General features: G+C 44.6%; 1 protein-coding gene across 6 annotated transcripts in view; it reads left to right on the top strand.

Annotated features, from left to right (window-relative positions):
* The window catches only part of RAB3GAP1 (RAB3 GTPase activating protein catalytic subunit 1), a 673,051-nt gene that overhangs the window by 486,531 nt on the left and 163,818 nt on the right, over positions 1-22,702 (top strand). The gene's annotated exons all lie outside the window — the stretch shown is intronic.

The following is a 22,702-nucleotide window of genomic DNA, read 5'->3' as shown; positions in this document are numbered from 1 at the left end:
GCACTGGTAGCCGCCGCTAATGGGAGGTACTGCTATGTATTCTATGCACAGATATGAATTCAGCTGCCCACATGCCTCGAACTGAATATGCTACTTACCAGTATGCATCTGTTCTTGGCATGTAGGGCTGCTGACATTCATATCGCCCACCCTCCTCCCCGGCGCCTGTAGGTAGCTGCAGCTCTCAGAATTACTGTATAGCATGGTCATCACTTTCTGTATCTACTCCATCACTGCCACAATGGCGAAAAACAATCTGAAGATGGAGAGGATGCCCATGCGCACTGTGGTCCAGGGGAGGAGTCGCCTATCTCAGGATACTTCGAAGACTCTTCCAGAACAACAACGTGCAAACATCCGGACCCAACACTAGGCGGCGATCTATGCACAGATATGAATGTCAGCAGCCCTACATGCCAAGAACAGATGCATACTGGTAAGTAGCATATTCAATATATGTTCAAGGCATATGAACTGTAGATTGTATAGTTTAGCATAGATCGCCATCTGGTGTTGGGCTCAGAAGTTTGCAGTTTGTTTTTGTTTGAAGAAGTCTTTGTAGTCCCGAGATAGGTGACTCCTCCTTATGTTGATAGTGGGCATGGGCATCGACTCCATCTTCAGATTGTTTTTTTCCGCCATTGGGTTCGAATGCTGCACTCCAGTCAGTGTCGTTATCGAAACCCCTTCGATGCACAATCACTCACTTCTCGACGGTATTGTCTCGATCGCGTTTCCCTTTCAACGTGCATGCTCTATAATCAAGCTACTCTACCTAGACTTCGACGCGGGCAGTTGGGCCTACCTGCGCCCACCACGTTGAACGTCGATGGCACGGACTCCCTTTAAAAAATGTCCCTAGTGTGGTGCTAAGTTCCCACACTCTGACCTACACGAAGTGTGTAATCTTTGCATCTCTCCAGAGCACAAAGAAAACACCTGTGAGGCCTGTTTATCCTTCAGGTCCAAGAAAACCATCAGTGATCATCGGGCTCGACGCCACGCAATGTCTCAGGAAAGCACTTTGATTCCAGACATCTTTGAACAAGGTCCCGTTACTCTTCCAGAACAAGGAACCGAGGAAGAACAGATCTCAGTCTCCGAGGCCGATGACGTCGACGACGCAGTCACACCAGCTCAGCCATCCGTGAGTACCGAGACCTCTGTCCTACCAACACCCACACAGGCTCCGGTAACACCTTCACCCTCAGGCCTAGGTCCACACCGGCCAAATATTTCAGATGCCCCGCCCTCTGGCCCGGCTATGAAACCGAAAGATGAGCCTACTGGCTCGGGCTCGATCCAACCCCACTCCGGCACCAATAAAAAACCTTCGGCACCGACGCCCAAACACGTAAATGTGCCACCACTGGTGCCAAAAACACCTTTGACGCCGAAATCCTTGGTGCCAAAACAGCCAAAAGACAAACCTTCGGAGCCGAAACAGCCTAAACCGAAGTCTTTGGAGCCGAAAAATGTTACCGAACTGAAAACTCCTACACCTAAGCCTAAACAGGATAAAACCCCTCATAAGGCAAAGAAACATACGGACCAAAAATCTTCCACTCCGATTTAGTACACTGGATCCAAACAACCTTCTGTACCAGATCGTCCAGATCCAAAGCAGAAAACAATAAATATGGATCCAGAAACTGGTTATATTACTTCCAAACGAATAAGGAAACCGGACTATTCACAAGATTCTTCAGTTCCGCCTAAAAAAAGAAATGTAGGCACTAATACCTCTCCACCTCCTCCACCCTCTCCTCCTCCCACTGATCCCAATCTACTAATTTCTCCGGTACATTCCCCACAACCCTCAATTTCACCTCCACCACTAGATGAAGATAGTGATTATGGGGGTGGGTACGGTGACGGGGATAGGGATGGGAACACAAATCCACAAGGTGATGAAGACGACGCACATACCATCCCACAAGATCCAGATCCCTGGCAGAATCTTAATACTGATCCGAATCTACATAATGACCCAGACCTATATCCCTCTCGCCCATTCCCTCCAGATGAGAATGTGGGGTTTGCGCAACTAATCACCAGGGCTGCACAATATCACTGTGTACAATTACACTCAGATCCCTTAGAGGAAGAGTTCCTATTCGAAACCTTCGCAGAGCCACAAACGTCCACACACACCCTACTAATGTTGAAGGGCTTGCTTAAACATGCACCAGAAGAATTTAAAGACTCCGTCAGGGCCAGGGTTCTTAACCCCAGAATAGATAAAAGAATATAATGCAGCTCCCAACGACCCAATATACATTAAGGGTCAGGTTCCTTTAAACTCCATGGTGGTGTCTAATGCATGTAAAAGGGCCAATTCACAAACCACAGGAGATGCCCCACCTCATGACAAGGAATCAAAACTTTTAGACGCATCCGGAAAACGTATTGCGCCACAAGCTGCAAATTATTGGAGAATCGCCAACACCCAAGCTTTGCTGGCGAGAAATGACAGGACTCACTATGATGAGCTTGAGAAGCTTATCCAGCATCTCCCTGACCAATATAAGGACAAGGCAAATTACCTTATACATGAAGGTAAATTAATTATAAATACATCAATTAAATGTGCTCTTGATGCCGCTGATACCGCATCTTGTGCCGTTAATAGCAGCGTTTTGTTATGCAGGTATGCTTGGCTCTGGATATCCGGTTTCAAACAAGAGGTGCAAACCAGTATTCTTAACCAGCCTTTCGACCAAGAACATCTCTTTGGGCATACAGTCGACACATCTTTAGAAAAGATGAAAAAAGATACGGAGACTGCAAAATCAATGGGGGCCTTGCAATCGCCTTCCCAAAGAGGCTCTTTTCGTAGCTCCTTTTATAGGGGTGGCTCCAATACATCGGAGCAGCCTTCCTCATCTTACAAAAGCCCCAATCAAAGTTCCTTTTCCAAAGGCTATTTTAGGGGATGGTACAGGGGCAACAACAAAACGAAAAGAGGACGTGGTAACAACACCTGCACCTCCCCTACCACCAAGCAATTACTTTCCCTCGACCACTCCACACCTGTCATGGGACGTCTATCACAGTTCCTACCTGTCTGGAATTCCATCACCACAGACAAGTGTGTAAGACAAATTATCCAGTATGGTTGCCTGGAACTCCCCTCCCCCACACATCCCTCCCAAACACCGCCCAATGTCCACAAAACATTTGACCCTTCTAAAACAAGAGGTTCTCTCTCTCTTACAAAAATACGCAATAGAACCAGTCCCCTTACATCATCAGGGCACAGGGGTTTACTCGCTGTGTTTTCTAATCCCAAAAAAGGGCAGCCCTCTCAGGCCAATACTGGACCCCAGACCCCTAAACCTCTACATTCAATCAGACCACTTTCACATTGTCACTATAACAGGTGCTCCCACTACTTCAACAAGGCGGCTTCCTCTCCACTCTGCATCTAAAGGACGCCTACTTTCATACTCCTATTCATCACTCTCACCAAAAATACCGCAGGTTCATAGTGGACGATCAACACTATCAATTCAAAGTCCTCCCATTCGGAGTGACCACAGCACCCAGAGTCTTCACCAAATGCCTCGCAGTGGTGGCAGCTCACTTACGAAGGCAACACAGCCATGTGTTCCCTTATTTGGATGACAGGCTCATGAAAGCCAAGTCTCACAACACTTGTGTACAACACACACACAAAACCATCCAATTACTTAATGACTTGGGGTTCACAGTAAACCTCACCAAGTCTCACCTGATACCATCCAAAATACAACAGTATCTAGGAGCCACTTTAAACACTTTAAAAGCCCTATCATACCCCAATCCAGTCAGGATCTCCACCATGCAGGCTCTAATATCCCAATTTCAGCCTCAACATTCATTGCCAGCTCGAGTCTTTATGCAGCTGATCGGAATGATGTCATATTGCATCCGCATTGCCCTTATGCAAGACTGCAGATGCGACCATTACAGGAATGTTTGGCACATCAGTGGAACCAGGCTCAAAGTGAGTTGACAGATCTGGTGTTGGTGGACAGCCGCACACATTGCTCTCTGCAGTGGTGGAACACACAAAACGTGTCCAAAGGGCGGCTGTTCCTCGACTTGGTTCCAAAATAGTGCTAACAGACGCATCACTCACCGGCTGGGGAGCTCATCTCCAAAACCAAACCGTTCGGTCATATGGACCCATCAACAAAAACAACTCCATATAAATCACCTGGAGTTACTGGCAATCTTCCTAGCACTTACGTCTTTTCAACTCTTGCTAGTAGGCAAAGCTGTCTTGATACGAACAGACAACATGACAGTAATGTAGTACATACAAAAAGAGGGGGGACACACTCTCTTCAGCTTTCACAACTAGTGCAAAGCATATGGAGGTGGGCTATTTCTCAAAACATATACCTCCTCGCACATCTCCCAGGAGTACACAATCAGATCACGGATCTGCTCAGTCGTCAAACACAGAAGATCCATGAATGGGAATTTCATCCTCAAGTTCTCCTTCCATTCTTTCACATGTGGGGCTACCCAGAAATGGACCTATTCGCCACACACCAAAATGGCCGAGCTTAACCTCCAGGTATCCACACCCATTGTCCAAAGGCAATGCGCTATGGATGAACTGGTCAGGCAAATTTACATACGCTTTTCCGCCTCTCCTGCTCATTCCGTTAGTGGTTTGGAACCTCAAACATCACTCCCTCACAATGATCCTAATTGCTCCAACATGGGCACACCAACCATGTTTCACAACCCTGTTGGAACTCTCAGTAGTACCTCCTCAAAAGCTACACCTCTCCCCCAAGTTTCTCACTCAGAACCATGGGGTGATAAGGCATCCAGATCCCAATCAACTAAATCTTGTGATCTGGCTCCTGAAGTCCTAGAGTTTGGCTACCTCAATCTCCCGCCAGACTGCATGAACATCATTAAAGAGGCCAGACGTCCCACCACTAGAGCATGCTATGCGGCAAAGTGGAAACTATTTGTCATTTATTGTACAAACACCAAAATTGATCCGCTAGATGCTTCCATCCAAAACATTATCTGTTATCTTTTGCATCTACAACAATGTAACCTAGTATACACATCTATACGGCTACATCTGGCTGCAATCCCTGCTTACCTCCAAAACAGACAACATTTGTCTTTGTTTAGAGTACCTGCTATCAAAGCGTTTATGGAAGGACTTAAAAGAATAATTCCACCACACTCATGGGTCCTCCAGTTGAAGCTTTGCACAAATGCCAGTTACAGTTCCTTACTTGGAAAGTTGCCTTCCTGGTAGCCATCATATCCCTTAGGAGAGTTAGTGAACTCCAGGCATTAACCATACAGGAATCAGTTTTACAAATACACCATAGTAAAGTGGCTCTTAGGCCTTACCCAAAATTTCGGCCTAAAGTAGTATCTTCCTTCCACCTTAATCAGTCAGTTGAACTTCCAGTATTTTTCCCTCAACCAGACTCAGTGGCAGAACGTGCGCTCCACACGCTAGACGTTAAAAGATCAATACTCTACTACATCGAAAGAACTAAGCCCTTTAGAAACACAAAACAACTCTTTGTAGCTTCCTCCCCACCTCACAAAGGCAATCCCATTTCAAAAACAGGAATTGCAAGGTGGGTTGTTAAATGCATCCAAATATGCTGAATTAAAGCTAAACGCACATTAACTATTCCCCCTAGAGCTCATTCCACACGCAAACTAGGGGCTTCTATGGCTTTCTTAGGGAACATTCCCCTAGATGACATCTGCAAAGCAGCAACTTGGGGGGGGGGGGGGGGGGGGGGGGGGGAGGGAGGGAGAGATATCGTGATATCGTTTCGTGTTTGTCGTTCTCGTTCTCTCCATATTGGGAATTTGTGACTTATCCTGAATATTTTTTGAAGTTTGTGATTATCTGCCACTGTTCATTCTGAGTCGGCGACATGGAGCAGCACATCATCCGCATATAGCGATATTTTGCCCTCTCCCTACTCTAGGCCCCTGACTAATAGGTCCTGCCTTATCCATGTAGCTAGGTGTTCCAATTTTTTTTTTTTTTTTCTTTTTTTTATAAAGCGCGATAGTCACCCGGAGGTATCCCAGCGCTGAGGAACCCTGAATTCACCAAGTCAGCGGAGCAAGAGACTGAGATAAGAGGATGGAAGGATGAAGGGTCAAGGCAAAAGGGGGGGGGAGGGGATGTACAGGTTAGGGAAAGAGATGGGTTTTTAACAGTTTCCTGAAACGCAGGTATTGAGGTTCAAGGCGTAGGTTATGGGGAAGTGAGTTCCAAAGGCGGGAGACTTGTACCGAGAAACGTCTTCCTCCTGCTCGGGATTTCCTGAATCTAGGGATGTTGATAAGGTTTTCAGCATTGGAGCGGAGGGACCTAGAGTTTCTGTAGGGGATGACAAAATTACTGAGAACAGGAGGACCTTGGTTCTGCAGTGTTTTGTGAACGAGACATAGGGCTTTAAATTTGACTCTCTCCCTTATGGGGAGCCAGTGAAGGAGTTTAAGAGCGGGCTTAGCAGATGATCTGGCCGGGGTGTTAGTGATGATCCGGGCGGCCGTGTTCTGAATTGTCTGCAGTTTCGTAAGGGTCGCTTCGGGGGCACCCAGGTAAATCACATTACTATAGTCCAGCCTCGATACTATGAGACCTTGGACTAATAGTTTTTGGGATTTAGGGGGGAGAAGGGGCAGGACTTTCCTCAGAGATTTTAAGAGACCGAAGCAGGTCCCTGCCACTTTCTTAGCTTGTGAAGTGAAAGAGAGATCGGAATCGATCCACACACCCAGACTTTTCACCTCTTTTTTAGGGTCAGGGGGCGGACCCAAACAGGCTGGCCAGCTGTCCAGGGGAAGTGAGGCTCCTTTAGGGCCAAGTATAAGGACCTCAGTTTTTGTCCCATTAAGTTTTAGGGCTGATCTGTTCATCCAATGATGGACCTGCGTAAGGCAGTTGAAGAGATCAGCTTTCTGTTGCTTGGGATGGGACAAAGACACCACTAGTTGGGTGTCGTCGGCGTAGCTGACGACGCTCACTCCGAAAGGGATGATAACCTCCTCCAATGTGGACATATAGATATTGAATAAAGTAGGGCTCAGGGAAGAGCCCTGAGGAACACCACAATGGAGGGGCATTTCGGAGGAGCGGGCGTTCTTTTCCCAGATCTGGTAAGACCGTTGGGCCAGGAAGGATGAGAGCCAGGATAGGGCTGTACCTTCCACTCCCACTCTAGCCAGTCTTTCGATGAGGAGTTGGTGGTCTACTGTATCGAACGCAGCACTAAGGTCGAGGAGGATCACTGCCACTGATCCTCCCCCATCCAATAGTGCTCTGGCCTCCTCTACAGCGGCCAGAAGGGCGATGTCCGTGCCCTGTCCTGGTCGGAAACCCGTCTGGGAGCTTTTTAATTTGTTATTGGCCTCTATGAATTGCGAGAGTTTCTTGTTGACCAATTTTTCTGCGACCTTGCTCACTCCAGGCAGTAGAGAGATGGGCCTGTAGTTAGCTAGGTTCTCGGGATCAAGCGTAGGTTTCTTCAGCAGGGCTTTTACCACCGCCCTCTTCCAGCTTGAGGGTACAACTCCTTGTTGAAGTGAGGTATTGATCAGATGGGTAAGGGAAGGGATGATAGTGGGGGCTACCTCTTTAAGGATGCGGAGAGGAGCAGGGTCACTAGGGGAGCCGCTCTTCATGGAGTTGAACGTATTTCTCACCTCATCTACCGTGACCAGGCCCCACGAGGGCAGACAGGTGGAGGTCTGTGGGAAAGCGATATTTTCCTCAGGACTGGAGGGGGGGATAGATTCCAGAATTAGTCTGATTTTATCGTGGAAGAAGTTGGCCAGTTGCTGGCATTTCTCCAGGTCGACTTCGGGATCGGAAGTGGGTCCTGGACCTTGTCCTTGGGGTTTAGACAGCTCTTTAAGGATGGCATACGCTTCCTTACTGGAGCATCCTGCTTTCTCTATTCTCTCCTGAAAAAACAAGCTTTTGGTTTTATGAATAGCAGTTTTGTATGTCAGAAGAGAAATAGAGTAGGAGCTCTTGTTGGTTGCTGTTTTGTCGCGCCTCCAGGAGCGTTCGGTTTTTTTACACTCTTGACGCAGTGCCAGGGTGAAGATCATTGGGGTACAGAGGGCAGCCCTGCCTGGTGCCCCATCCAAGTTTATATTTTGCGCAGTAAGTCCCGTTTACCCTCACCCTGGCTAATGGGCCCTTGTAGAGCAAGCAGACCCATAATGTAAATTGCGGACCAAATCCCAGTCTATTAAGCACTGCAAATATGTAATTCCATTCCAACATATCAAATGCCATTTTGGCATCCAGTGACATTACCAGAGCATTTTCACCTGATTTGCCCCTCTGCCCCAGCACTCCATAGAGGCCCCTGTAATTGAATCTTCTGCTCTGGTTAGGTACAAAGCCTGACTGATCCGGGTGGATCAACGAGTGGATCACTTTTCTGAGACACGTTAGCAACACTTTGGCCAGTATTTTGACCTGGGCGTTCAAGACTGATAAGGGCCTATCGGAGGCTCAGTCCTCTGGAGGTTCCCCTCTTTATGTACAACTACTGTAGTGGCGAGCCTTTGATCTTTGAGTTGCCCCCCATGCTTTTTGCTTTCCTTGTGCATATTCAAAAAGTGTGGGGTGAGTTTGTTGCCAACATTTTATAGATCTCACTTAGTAGATCATTGGGGCCTGATGCTTTCCCCGTTTGTAATTCTCATATCGCTGCCACCACTTCCCCTATGTCTGTGTCAGCTTCTAGATCCTCTTGTGCTAGGAATGTTAGGCGTATATCTTTGAGGAGGTCGTTGTGCCTTTGGTTGTCTTGGTAACCGCGCAGGTGTAAACCTGGGTGTAATAGGCTGTGAACATCTCAGCTATTCACTCCCCACTCTAACCATCTCTCTTGTCTCCGTTTTGACCTCTGACGCCCACTTCCGGGCCTGGTCCCTCCTGTCCAACCAGGCCAGTAGTTTAACATCCTTATTTCCAACTTTGTTGGGCCGGTGAATAGTGGCCGTCTTTTCTTCAACTCCAAAGTATGCCACACCCCCGTAACTGCTCCTGCTGCCAGGTGGCATTTCTGTTACAGAATATCCTTCTCTGGCTTGTCAAGCTTGTCACTATTGCCCTGCTTGAGCACTGATATGTGGGAGGGTACCTGGCCCCTAACCACCGTTTTGAATGTCTCCCATACTGGAGGGCCAAATCCACCTTTTCTAGGTTTTCTTTAAGTAGTGATTTGTGCAGTCACCGATAACCTCCCGCACACTATGCTGTTTTAGGTAAGCAAATAGACTATTGATGGAGTTCACTCGGTTCCATCCAAGTTATTATATATTATTTGACTGGCCCACTTTTCATAGCATTACGAGGAGATTAAATTGCCTTCCATTCTACTTGTAGTGAGGTTATGATGGCAAACAGCAGCATTACTTGGATATCAGCCATAAAGCTGTGCCTAAATGTTTTTTGGGGCTTAGGGGTAAATGGAAAAGGGTAAATAGAACACAAGAAAACGAAAGCATAACTTTGAGGGAGATGGATTGCGTGCATTGGGTTAATTGATTGTGAAAGACATCTTTACAATATTACAAATATTCTTTGAAGAGCGTGTCCGTAATTGAATAGTATTATATTTATAAGATGCACTCTACAAACATAATTGTCTCTAGGAACAGGAATAGAGTTAATAACAGCATTATTGATTAAACAGCACAGGCTATACCATTTCATTCGCTGCAGTAAAGAGAATCTTTATAGACTTTTAGAAATTTTTAAAAGGAAGGTTTTTTTACTGCCTTCCTGAAGCTCATAAATGCTAGTTTTTCTTTGATATTGATATCTACAGGTAAAGAGGTCCAGGTTTTACAACCCCCTACTGAGAATCTCTAATTCCCTTTCCATCAGAGCCTGGAGTGGATTTGTAATTAGATGAAAATGGCCTAACTTAAGATTGCAAAGTAGATGGTAGAGGGGAATTTCCTCTTACATGTACAGTGGTTCTCTTGCATTGACGCTACTGAATATCATGCATATTACTTCTCTTGAGATACTGATACATTTCTTTAAATTTAAGGCTTATCCTATTGCCAAATTTGGATTGTTTAGAAATTATAAGCGAACCAATGATGCTCCTCATGGTACTTTTTAGGTCTCGCTGGCGTTGCAGCGCGAAGCGCTGCCGCCAACGAGTACTATTGTTGCCTACTTGCCTCCCAAGGGAGACAGACCGGGGCACGCGCAGCGATCGGAGTCTGTGGACGCGCAGACGCACACACAGACACACGCGCGCGCACACACCCCGCCGCTGCCGACCCCCCTCACCGCGGCTGACTAACGTGCCCGCACACACCTCGCCACCAAGATGCCTCTCAAGGGAGACAGACGGGGCAGCGATTGGGGTCGGGATCTGTGGACGCGCTTGTTTTCCCCTCTCACCACACCAGTCAGATGTTGGGCGGCTGAAGTCCACTGGTATCACCTCAATTTGGAAGCCATTTTAGTGAGCAAATTACTTTTGATTGTCTACTTGCTGTGTGCTACTTTGCGTGTGACCTTTAATTCCCTTGCCCCTGGTTCGGTCTCCCCCACCCCCCAGCTCTCTCCACTTATCTGCATTTTAACCCCCCACAAAGTCGGAAATAGTTGAGAGTGTTTACTGCAAGTCAATCCTCCGAGTAACACCCGCCTGTCTCTGCATCGATGACCCTTGCTTTGTGGTCTCACACTGGCATTTTGGGTTTCTGTTTCCTGTTTAATTTTAGGACGCCTGACACCCGCCGGCGGCTACGTGTTTAAGTGATTTGGTTGCTTGCGAACAACCCTTAAATCGTTTAAATTACGTCTTTTTAATTTTGGCCACATTTTGTGTTTTTTAAATAGAGTTGTTGGTCAATAAAAGCCGAGGTCTTGTCCCCTACGCATTCATAAACTCTGATGATCGAGGTTGTCTGTTTAGTGGGGTTAATTCTTGGAGAGAGAATTTTATTCCCAATAAAAATGCAAACTTTTTTTTATTAATTAATTTTCCCGGTCGCATTGAACTATGGTCTGCAATAGTTTAAGCCAAGATCGATATCTGTGCACGGGAACCCTGATATTTCTCAAACCCTGTCCTCGACACATTCTTTCTCTGCAGCTTCCCTGGCTAATGTTTAGCCCGCTGGTCCTGTGTAGACTTGTGTGCGCTTAGAAGCCGCCTGGCAGTACGCAAAGCGCAATACTAGTGGATATTTACTGGTAAACCCCCGTATGCAGTGAGGTGTACATGCGATATCTCATCTGTGGCTGTAAATGGCGTGGCCCACACATACACACGTCATCTGTACCTGCCCTGTCTGGTTAAGGGTGAGGCCGCCGGTCCCCGCTGATTTCACAGCACAGAAGCTAGTACATTTCTGGGGTCGGTTTAACCGACAGGCCGCAGTAACGGCCAGTAGGCCCGGGTCACTAACGGTGAGGGCGTTTCTTTGCACACAGATGCTCTGATGCCCCCAAAGGGCCTTAGTGAAACCCTGTTGGAATACCGCCGTCTCCGCAAAACCTTCGAACCTTATTTTTCCACTCGGTGGTGGAGGGGAGAAACGGCGCAAGTGTTTATTGCAGTTTTTGTTTAATTAACAGTACGTATTTTTGGTGGTGGGGTTATATTCTCTTGGGGGGGGGAATTACACATTTAAGCGATCTACAAAGGAAGGTCGAGCAGCCCTTTAAAAAACCCTCAGTTCCTATGATATACAGTGAGCAAACCATTCCTCACCTGAGGTCTCTGAACTCGCCCTCTCCACAGGGCACCAAGGGGGCATTTATGGAGTCACATTAACGCCATTTCTTGCTCTGCACACAACTGGCCTCTCGTCTGCACAGTAGAGGGCGCAGCCATGCCCGGGCAGCTTGGGGAGGGGGGTGTTATGGTATGCTTGTTTCGGCCGTAAGCTTTATTTTCATGACGGTCTTAAAACAAGCGCAGCGTGTACCAACTTTCACAGACCTCCATCCTACTGATGGAAAGACTGTCGGTGGCAGGGGTCTGTGGAAGACACGAGGCTGTGATTCACAGTTCGGTGCTCGATGGAGCCTCTTCAACCGACGTCCCGTAGACTGGCCATGTATGTGTCCAAGGCCTCGCGCTCCCTCGTGGCAAGGGAGGAAGCAGAAAGCTTCAGCCTTTTGTCTCTGTAGCCATGTTGTGGGGGTCCTAGAACTCCCCCCCCCCCACTCCAAGGCGTGAGGGTGCGCTAGTTTACTCCAAGGCGTGAGTGTGCGCCAGTTTACTCCAAGGCGTGAGGGTGCACCAGTTTATCAATGTGTGATTGGCAGAAAGCGCCATGGGCTCTTTGGGGGGAGAAACATAACTGGCATTAAATATAAACAAGCATTAAAAATACAATAGGTCTCGCCTTTCATTAAGTTAAATCCATTTGCTTTGCTATACAATACCATTAGCAAAACAAATGGCTTTAACTTAATCAAAGGCGAGGCCTACTGCATTTTCAATGCTTGGTATTCTAATGTTAATATATCTGAAATCTGTGCAAATGTTCACCTTCGACTCGACATTCGCAGTTTTATACCACTGTCAGGCTTTTGACAGCTTCTCCAAAACGTTAAGAGTATAAGAAGATGAGACTAGACTACATCCACCTTTGTATAAAATCAAAAAGGTTTTGTGTATCCTCAAAACAGACATTGGGAAGGGATGTAGGTCATTACACAACTAAACTTTTAGCAGTTAAGTGTTGAAAAAAAATTAGAATTCCCTATCGGGAATTCCAATTAACCAGTTACAATTGGTTCTACTGGCCTTGGTTGCTCGCTTATTGGTTTAGGCTATGAAGAGTAATCCACTTGAAATTTTGCAACCACTTATTGTATTTATTGGTACATGTTGTTTATACGCTGTATATTGTAATTAGTAGAGTAGCACTTTTTTGTTTCTTGTTTGAATAGTACAACGTTCAATTATCCATGTAATGCAACCAGTCCAGCAAACTTGAATTGGAACTGGTCACATGGGATTTCACCATGATTGTAGAGTGAGTTACTTGTAAAGTATATGGTTTCCTGAGAACATCATGGGCTTAGGACTGCAGAAGAAAAAAGAGAAGCCCAAAGAAGCTAATCAAACAAGTCTGCCTTTAGCAACTCTGCCTTATGTAGAGGCCTCGCCGTGTGTTGTAACGATATAAGCCAATGGTTCGAGGTGGGTGGGACTACAGAGGTAAAAGCGTCCCTTGCATTCTAATATTTGCCTGCTTAAAGTGCTGTACTACCAGAAGATTGGTGCTTCTGAGCAGAAATCTCAAACAGGAGCATAAAGGCAAATTATGGAGCAAAAGCATATTAGCTCTAATCCATAAAAGGACCACTTAACCATACACATAGTTTAAACTGGATCCTTTCTGAGACGAAAAACCAGTGGAGATCACAACACACGTCCTGTGACAAAGTAAATTTTTTTTACAGAGTTTTATAGAACGTGAACTTGACCCAAATCGGGTATCAGAGCGCTTTACATAGCACCAGTTGCATTACATGAGGACACATTCATTTTTTGTTAGGCATGGGGAGATTAAGTGATTTGCCCAGAATCACAGGATGTTCAGCGTCCTTGCCGAGACTCGAACCCAGTTCCCCAGATTCGAGGTCAGACGCCCTAGCCGTTAAGCCAACTCCTCTCCCCAAATTTACACAAATCTACAGCACACCTGGTTGCCTAATTATGCCCCCTTGAGTTTTTTTTATTATCCTATCATCAAACCTAAGTAGCAGTAGGGCTGAAGATGGTACCAGAAGGGGCCAAAATGGCCTGATCCGAAAACGGTGGATCTTTTTAAGATCCTTATTTGAAAAAAGCAAGAAGCAGCCACTAAATCCTGGTCAAAGTTGTTTTCACCCCTCGGGAGTTTCTTTCAGGTCAAAAGGCTGGTTCTCACATGCCATCCTTTCTAAAGAGTAGGGCCCAGTATTTATCTCTGAGTTTTAGCAAGTGTGCACTCATTCATGCTTGAATGGCTGCGAGACAGACTCTGAGGGTCAGATGTAACTCTTGAAAGAGTGTAATGCAAATACGAAACAGATACCACTTATATAGGTCATATCAGACCTGTTACCAACTGCAAATAGATATTTAACAAGCATTTGCAATGCGATAGGTCTCGCATTTACGCGAGTTTGAGCTATTGACACTGCAAATAATAATACTTTTTTTTTTCTTTTAAAAACATAAATAAAAGGCATTGTTATTTACAATGCCAATAGCTGAAACTCTCGTAACTGCGAGACCTATTGCATTGCAAATGCTTGTTTTCTCCCTGTGATAGGGGTTATTTGAATTTCCTTAGGCAGAACATAACTCGCTACAGATCCAATATGTGCGTAAAAAAAATTAAGTATCCCAAGTTACTGCTGCTTTCCGAGTCTTTCTAGCTAAAACACTGGAGGTGTCAAACAGTTTAGCTGCTTTAGGGAATGTGTTTGAAGCCAGAAATGAGCATAGGAGAGGCACCATGGTTTGGCTGCATTGAGGTTTAGGCCATTGCTGTTTATCCAGATAGCAGTCTCTTCCAACCCTGTTTAAAAGGGTCAAAGTTACCTTATTGACATTTAACATAACAATATATTGTGTTTGGGAATTACATTGCAATCAGAACATGTTAAAAGGATTCAATAAACATAATAAACAGAAGCTGTGAGAAAGGGGATCCTTGCAAAACTCTACACTGTTCCAAAGACTGATGTAGACCTAATATTGGAGCGGGGCATCAATTTGCCGTGGCCATGGTGGCTGCTTTTTAAAGCTGATCCGGGGAAACTCTCAATTGGCTAGCACTTCTAGGAGAATAATTGATACCTCTGGTGGACTGATGTTTGTCTGTCACAGCATAAATTTTGGTGCCAGGATTTGAAGTAGTAGTTCCTCCTGGTAGCCTGAGCCTTACTTAGTGAGTACCAGGAAGTTTGTCTTAGCAGTGGTGAGGTGAGCAAAAGCAGAACCTTGAATCTTGGGAGCGTGAGGGAGGTAAATATGCATCTTGGCAAACCACTGTGGAATCCCGCAAAATGACTGGAGGCCTGCATACCCTGGGCTCCTGAAATACGTCATCATGGCTTTCACACCAGGTGACTTGCTCTCTGCCTGACTCTGGAGGATGGCTTGAACAAATGAGCACCAGGAGAGGCTTGCAAGCTCTAAATTACTCTTTGGAGAGCCAACTCCTCACTTGCCATTGAATTGGGAAAACGCATCCAACCAGTCTGTCCACAGCATTCCATCCACATATATGGTGCAGAAAACCTGGATGCACCTATAGGGGTACAATGCAGCAATTCTGGACACATAGGATGCGTACAGAAAATGCTGATACTGATCTGTTTACCACCAGATTTACTAACTCTGGTCTTAGCAAATGATAAAATATTGACACACTGCTGCTGTAGGTCCAGGAGTCTCTTCTAATCCTGTGTGGCCACTTTAATTTAATGGTGGATAGTAATAAAATAGGATGTCCCTGGTCAACTAGCCAGCCTTATTGGCTGGGTTTATACATTGCACTGGGCTCCTAGATATCTAGAGACCGGCACATACGGAATTAGCACAATTACTCCAGAATACTTGGCTTCCAGTTTATATCTTTACACTCTACAACATGACACAGGTTTAAGAATATAGCCCTTGTGGCTGGTGACTCTCAGACCTCTCCCCTATAGAACACTTGCTTTGTAGAGCTGTAAGCCTGAGGGTATCTGTCTGGGAACTAAAGGACATGAGTGAAATGGGCAAGTTGATGATGCCTTCAGATCACTAGTTTAGCAAGGAATACAGCTCATGGTGTGAGGCATCTGGAAAACATTACACTAGAGATCGAAAGGGCAAAGGGTGGATTTGGTGCACTGACCTGCACCGGTGGCTTATGACAAAAAGAGACAAACTAAGGGCCTTAGTTAATAATGAAGTAAAAAATGCAGTACATTGCCAAGCTAAGACGGCTATACGAAGTACCAAATAAGGCAGAGAAAGTTAGAGCACAACTGAGCATGAGTTAAGGCAAATGGTGTTGTCGTATAGCTTTCATTTGTGGTGTGGCATGCATCAAGGATAATTCTTATCAAAAATTCTATTAGCACTTTCTACGCCACCGCTAATGTGCTGGATAAGGAGGGACACATCGGTTATGCTGGAATTGAAATTGAATGCTTGAATAAATTAGTCCCACTTTTTATGGTAATGTACATATCAGACTGTGACAGCATAATTAATAGATTCTAGAACTAATAAGGCGTTTTGGTATATATTTATGGCTCCAAATTATTCAGAATAAAGCTATTTTGTTGAAACCATGGGCCCGGGAGAGTACAGATAGGTACCCCCAGAGGGGTAGCCCAGTGGACTATAAATATCTGTAAATATTTGACACAACCAATAAGATGCATTTCATAGAGTGAAAATAAAACCGAGCCCTTGAGCAGATCGGATGCCAAACATTGACAGAAACACCCCACTACATACTTGACGGAGCAGGATTGTTCAAAATGCTAACCTATTGAGGTTTGTCTACGTCCTACAAAATACTCTGCATAAGGTAGAAGAAAGCTGCTTTAAAATAGTAGAAGGAGTTTGCCAGATACTGCTGTGGGTTGAAGAGGCATCAATAACATCCCTGACGACTTTCCAGAGAGGAATCCATGATGGAGGGATAGTCCTCTCCAATACAGGAAAATATTTTGGGGCCTCCGGTTGAATGAATGAAATTCAATGAATGAAGCACTGCAAGAAGGTTTCGTGAATATGGATTGGAAACCCCTGGGGAATGAAGGTTACCTAAATGGCGTGTATGGGAATAAGATATCTAAGCACCTCCCGATAGCACTGGCAGGGGTGATCCAATTTGGGAAAGCAGCGACTCTATATATGAAATGCAAGGGAACACTCACTAAAACACCCTCATGTTCTATAGTGCTCTTCTGCCTGATCTTGAAAAGCTAAAAGGTGTGTGTGTGTGTGTGTGTGTGTGTGTGTGTGTGTGTGTGTGTGTGTGTGTGTGTGTGTGTGTGTGTGTGTGTGTGTGTGTGTGTGTGTGTGTGTGTGTGTGTGTGTGTGTGTGTGTGTGTGTGTGTGTGTGTGTGTGTGTGTGTGTGTGTGTGTGTGTGTGTGTGTGTGTGTGTGTGTGTGTGTGTGTGTGTGTGTGTGTGTGTGTGTGTGTGTGTGTGTGTGTGTGTGTGTGTGTGTGTGTGTGTGTGTGTGTGTGTGAGAGATAGAATTGGGATCTCAACTTAGAGGGATGTGTGGAGATTGTTGAGCTTTGACCAATTACCAGAAGAATTGGCATTGGCTGAGAAAAGAGGAATTATACAATGTAGACACGGGTTGCTGAATTGTACGTCATTGTAGGGTGACATACTTGATGATACTCTTGGAGTATAGACTCTTCACTGTCCGAAAGAGAACCAAACCTGTTTATCAAGAAATCAACAATGCGCCATGTGACTGGACTTAAAGAAAATGGGAACAAGGTGTTGCTGTCATAGATGATCCAGATTTTAAGAAGTCGCTTATCTGCCTGATAAAATGGAATCCGTATTTGTAAAACACTAAATGCTCCATTACTGAGCGAGTAAGCATTAGATCGTCCCAAGTCATGCATTTACACAAATAAATCCTTAAGAGCCTTTCTAAAAAGCAGCAGCTTTTGTATATTCCTTATAATGTCTGGGTAGGAGTGCCATAAAAACCTGACCACCATAGGGAAAACCTTCACAGCTGCCCTTTTTTGGGAGGCACCTGCAGATTTTTACCAGAAGACCTCAGCCTTCGCAGTGTTTTTTGAAGCCCTACTTAAGGCAATTTGGAGCATTGCTGAAGGGTGATTTGTGCTTTATCAAAAGTACCTTAAATTGGACAAAGACAGCAACTGGGAGCCAGTGCAATCTTCGACAGGCTGTGGAGATGTGCGTGTTTGTAGGGAAATAAAATGCTTTTCTTAATACAGAATTCCGTAGTATTTGAAGCTTAAGGACATTCCTTACAGATGTTCCAGGGGAGTTCAAGTAACAATAAGAACTGCTGCAGTACAAGATGCTACATCCAAGGTTTTGCACATTCCCCCTCCTGTTTAGAATGAGGAGGACACGTGCTTGAGGGGCTGCATTATACAAGGGTCTCGATACCTCACACAATGGCTATGCCTCCCTAATGTAGGGCTCTAGAAGCCTTTATACAAAGCTCTGAGGGAAGTGACATAACATTTTTCCCTGTGGAGGGAAGGACCGTGATGTTTGGGATATGGGGCGATGACTCCCCACCTAAGCACTCAAAAATACCCTGGAATGTGGAGTTGGCAGTAACAAACAGAGATACTGCAAAGCATTGGGGAATCCGTAACATCCCGAAATTCACTGCAAGTTATCATAAGATGAGTTTCTGGGACTGAGAGGACCATATTTAGTTGCAGAGGCTGCTCAAGAAAGTTGTATAGAATATGTGGTTCATGGATTCCACACTGTGATCCAGGTTGAACTAGTATGTGACTGAATGGAAAGTGTGTGCCGAAATCTGAATGTCATGTTAGTTATGTTTAATAGTCGTGTGAGTGCTGGCAGGAAACATTTCAAAGGTTTCAAACCTTTTCAAAATAATGCAAGTAAACTGTAATATAAAAAAAATATGTTTTTGCATATTGTTCTACCAGTTAGAGATGGCTCAAATTACTTTAGCGCTATTTCTGAAAAGGTGGCTCCCATCCTCAAACAACAGAGCAGAAGTTAATGTGTCAAATGAAATGAGCAGTGAAAGTCCCCTTTAGCACCCCCATTCCCTCCCTCTATTTGCAGCAGCTAATTTGTCACCTAGGGGTCGGGGGAAACTGCGTTAACACAATTTTCCAGGCAAACAACTCACTGGTAACTATGCAGGCTTTGATTCTCAAAACTGTCATGGAGGTGGACTTTGCAGCCTGTTTGGAATTTTTAGAACCCTGATAACTATTGTTCCCTGGTAGCTTTGCAGACCTTCAGATACAGAGAGGCGTTTTTATCAGTGGGGTTAGCACCAGTTTTCGTAGGCTAGCTAGTATAATATCCAGTTCCAAGATATGTTGACTTCTTTGCGACATGAGGAGCAGCAGCATTGGTAGACATCCGATTACCCATCGGTACTGGTAATAAGTCATACTAGTAATATTAGCAATGGTGTAAATCTAAAACTTCTGATCCTGTACCAAATAGAAGCGTTCTGAATGTAATATAACTTATGTGAAGTACCATTGGAATATCATGTAAAATGTCATTAAAGAGTGTTAAAAAGAGTCAAACTCGTAATAGGTGGGAGAATTTCTTTAAGTTGCATTTAAATGTCCAAACTTTCTGAGTTTTGACTATAGCTGGAACTTGACTTTCCAGATTTTAAAGAAGATACATTTTGATAATTGGCTTGTATAATAAAGTTGTATTTTGACTACAAAGAACTTATTGAATGCCGGTCTCTGCTTATTGCTTAAAAAGAAGAGGACGTGACTGCAGTCGTCCGCTATTAACAAATACTTTTTTTGATAGTGGAGAGCTCTTTAGGTTTATTTTCTGCACTTTCAATTTTCCTATTAATGTACTTTTATTTTGAGGAAAGTAATATCTTTTGTAATTTCGGGTTGCATGGGGGTCTCGCTTAAATTCTAAATAATCCTCTCATATTTTGCCCTTCTATTTGTTCTCCAAATGCTAGTACTGTTGTTGGATATGAGTAAACCAAGGATGGTCTTGGTCAAGTTTTAATTACATTCTCGACCAGCATTTTCTAATAATTGCTCCTATATAAGCACTTACTCTGTTCACGATTTTAACATTATTTTACAAGTGACAAATAGACGTCTGACGTGTGAATTGTAAACACTACACTCAAAGGAGTTGGCAAAGCCAATAGGTCTTGCCTATGCTGGAAATATGACTCTTAATCAATATTTTTAGCCATGTTTGATGAATAAAAATAAAAAAAACGATATGATGCTGGCAACACTGGCCTCGTCATAGGGTTTTTTTTAAGTTGCAACCAAACTGAACAGTAGCCATGCTGCTGAACAACATGGCTAAATAAAACATTGACCAAGACTAAATCTTAGTGGTATTTGGCTTTTTCAGTTGTTTTTTTGCGATGTTGCCTATCAGTGCGGCTGCTGTGCATTAGAAATGAGATGCTTCCAAAGCTATGTGTAATTGTAGGTCTTGGTGGTGGAATAGCAGAGAGTGTTGAACATTAGCAATGAGGTCCATTGTAAGAGCTCTCTGTGAATCTTAGTGCTGGATTAGCATAGAGTGCTACAATTCAGAATTGAGGTGTATCGACAGAGCTGTGCGTGGGACTTTGTGTTTCCAATACACCTCATTCCAACGTACACTACTCTGCTATTTTAATAGTGCACGTCAGAATGAGGTGCAATTGGAAGAGCTTTATGGAACGTTTGGTAGATAAATCGTGAAGGGTATTGCACATCACAAATCGGGTGCATCGAAAGAGATCTATACGAGTCTTCTACTTTCAATGGCCGAAAGTGATGCATTTCAGAAATGATGTCGCGGAGCTGTGTGTGTGTCTCAATCCCAGAATAGCAGCAGGTAAGGCACATTAGGATCGAGGTGCACTGGTAGAGCCTTTTGTGGGTTTCAGTGCTACATATCAGTGGATGCTGTACTTTGGAGATGAGGTTCATTGGGAGAACTGCGGTGGGGTTCAGTGTTGGAACAGCAGGTGTGTTGCACGTCAGAAATCCTGTGCATCAGTTGAGCTGTGTGAGTCTGTCAGCGCTGGAACAGAAGATGAGCGTCTCATCACATGAGGTGCATCGCAGAGCTATGTGAGGATCTCAACACTGGAACAGGACATGTGCTGCACATCACACATGAGATGAGCAGCTCATCACACACGAAGTGCAGCAGCAGAGCTGTATGAGAGTTTCTGCGTTGGAACTGAAGATGTACTGCGCATCACCTGAGGTGTATCGGCTGAGCTGCGTGAGAATCTCATTGCTGGAACAGATGAGCGTCGCATCACATGAGGTGCATCAGAAGAGCTGTGTGAGAGTGTCAGCACTGGAACAAAAGATGTGTACATCCCTCATGAGGTGCATCTGCAAAGGTTTGTGCGAGTCTCAACGCTTCAACAGAAGTTGAGCGGCACATTACACATAAAACTACTTTGGCAACCTGGGCCGGGGCAGAAAAGAGAGTACTCCAAAAAGATGATGTACGAGGTATACGACATCAACCCCTAGCAAACCTTTGGACAGAAATATTGAGAACTTGAGAGACTAGACATGAAATAGAAACTGAAGGGGAAGATGAAGCAAGGGCAGACCGGATAAGTGATAACTCTGGGTCAAGAGAATCAGAGGGAGGATCCTAGACGAGAAACATAAAAGAGAGAGGACCTACATGATGCATCGGTATGCATACACATTCCCCCCCTCACACGACACAACAGAGGACACTTAGGGACCCCTGATACTAACCCACAGCAACACTTTACTTACTTGAAAAACAAGTATAATATAGATGCTGGGGAGTGGGGGGCGCTGGGAGATAAAACACGTTTAGTTAAAAAAGTTGACGCGACTGAGTTCGAATATATCATTACCTAGCGTTTTGGGTAACTCTCTTGAGTTCACACAGATCAAGGGTACATGTAACATATTCGAGATCAACAATGCTTAATGAACAGATTACTATCCACTGATGTAAAATGTGGCGTGCTGTGAATAATATTGTCTATGAAATACAAGCCATCTGCTCCATGGAAAATATATGAATTTCTGTACAAAATTCACTGGAAGATTATATCCATGAAAATCCAATAAAGATCTATTTTGAAAAAAAAGACTGCTTTGGCAGCACTGGGTGAGTCTCAGTGCTGGAAATGAAGATGTGTGCAACATCACTCATCGGCAGAACTGTTTGAAAGACTCCGCACTGGAACATCATGTGTGATGTGCTGCACATCCCTAAGGGGAGTGGTCATTGGGAGCTTGTTTTTACCCGAACAATCTAGCTGTGGATCCATAACATCATTGAAGTCGCCTTCCCCTCTATATATAGAACTGAGGGTGTCTTTATCAGATTTCCCAAAACCTTAATCAAATGCAGCCCCCAGTTTAGTTTTGTCAGACATGTTTACCAATGGGTGAAAATAGTCCTTCATTAGAGCAACAGCTGGAACTTGCAAGTCGGCCACACTGATTTTGTAGGTCCCAGTTATCTCTCTGAAAGTTACCTTTTCCTTATGTTTGTCATTTTTGGCTTACAATTGATTTTTATTTAATTGCTTATTACCATTAGTTATTACAGGTAACCTTTTTTTCCCCATAATTTATCATCTCTTTGCTTAGACTTAATTTGGGCATTGAGTTACTTTACTTCTTGTTGCATTGTTTTGTTGGTTGGGCTATTTAGTACAGAACTCCCTCAGGAGTTCTGGGACTGTTGTCGCTCATTCCCAGCTACTAAAGTTAAGCCAAGATGACCCATTGAAATTGGTTTCCTAATGTGGTTTGTGCTGCTGAGCATCTTCAAACGGGCACATTCTCATAGGGAGAGTGTGCTATTTCTTTGAACCTCAGGTTGTTTTGTAGTCTGTTTTAAATGTAACTCATCTTAACAGTTTGTTGTTAGAGACTTAAGTCCATGTAGACAGACATGTTGCTTAAAATCTTTATGTGAATG

Source organism: Triturus cristatus, chromosome 3_1, assembly GCF_964204655.1.
Source record: "Triturus cristatus chromosome 3_1, aTriCri1.1, whole genome shotgun sequence".
Lineage (NCBI taxonomy): Eukaryota > Metazoa > Chordata > Amphibia > Caudata > Salamandridae > Triturus > Triturus cristatus.
Note: the sequence above shows the minus strand (reverse complement) of the source record. Positions and strands in the feature narration are given on the sequence as shown.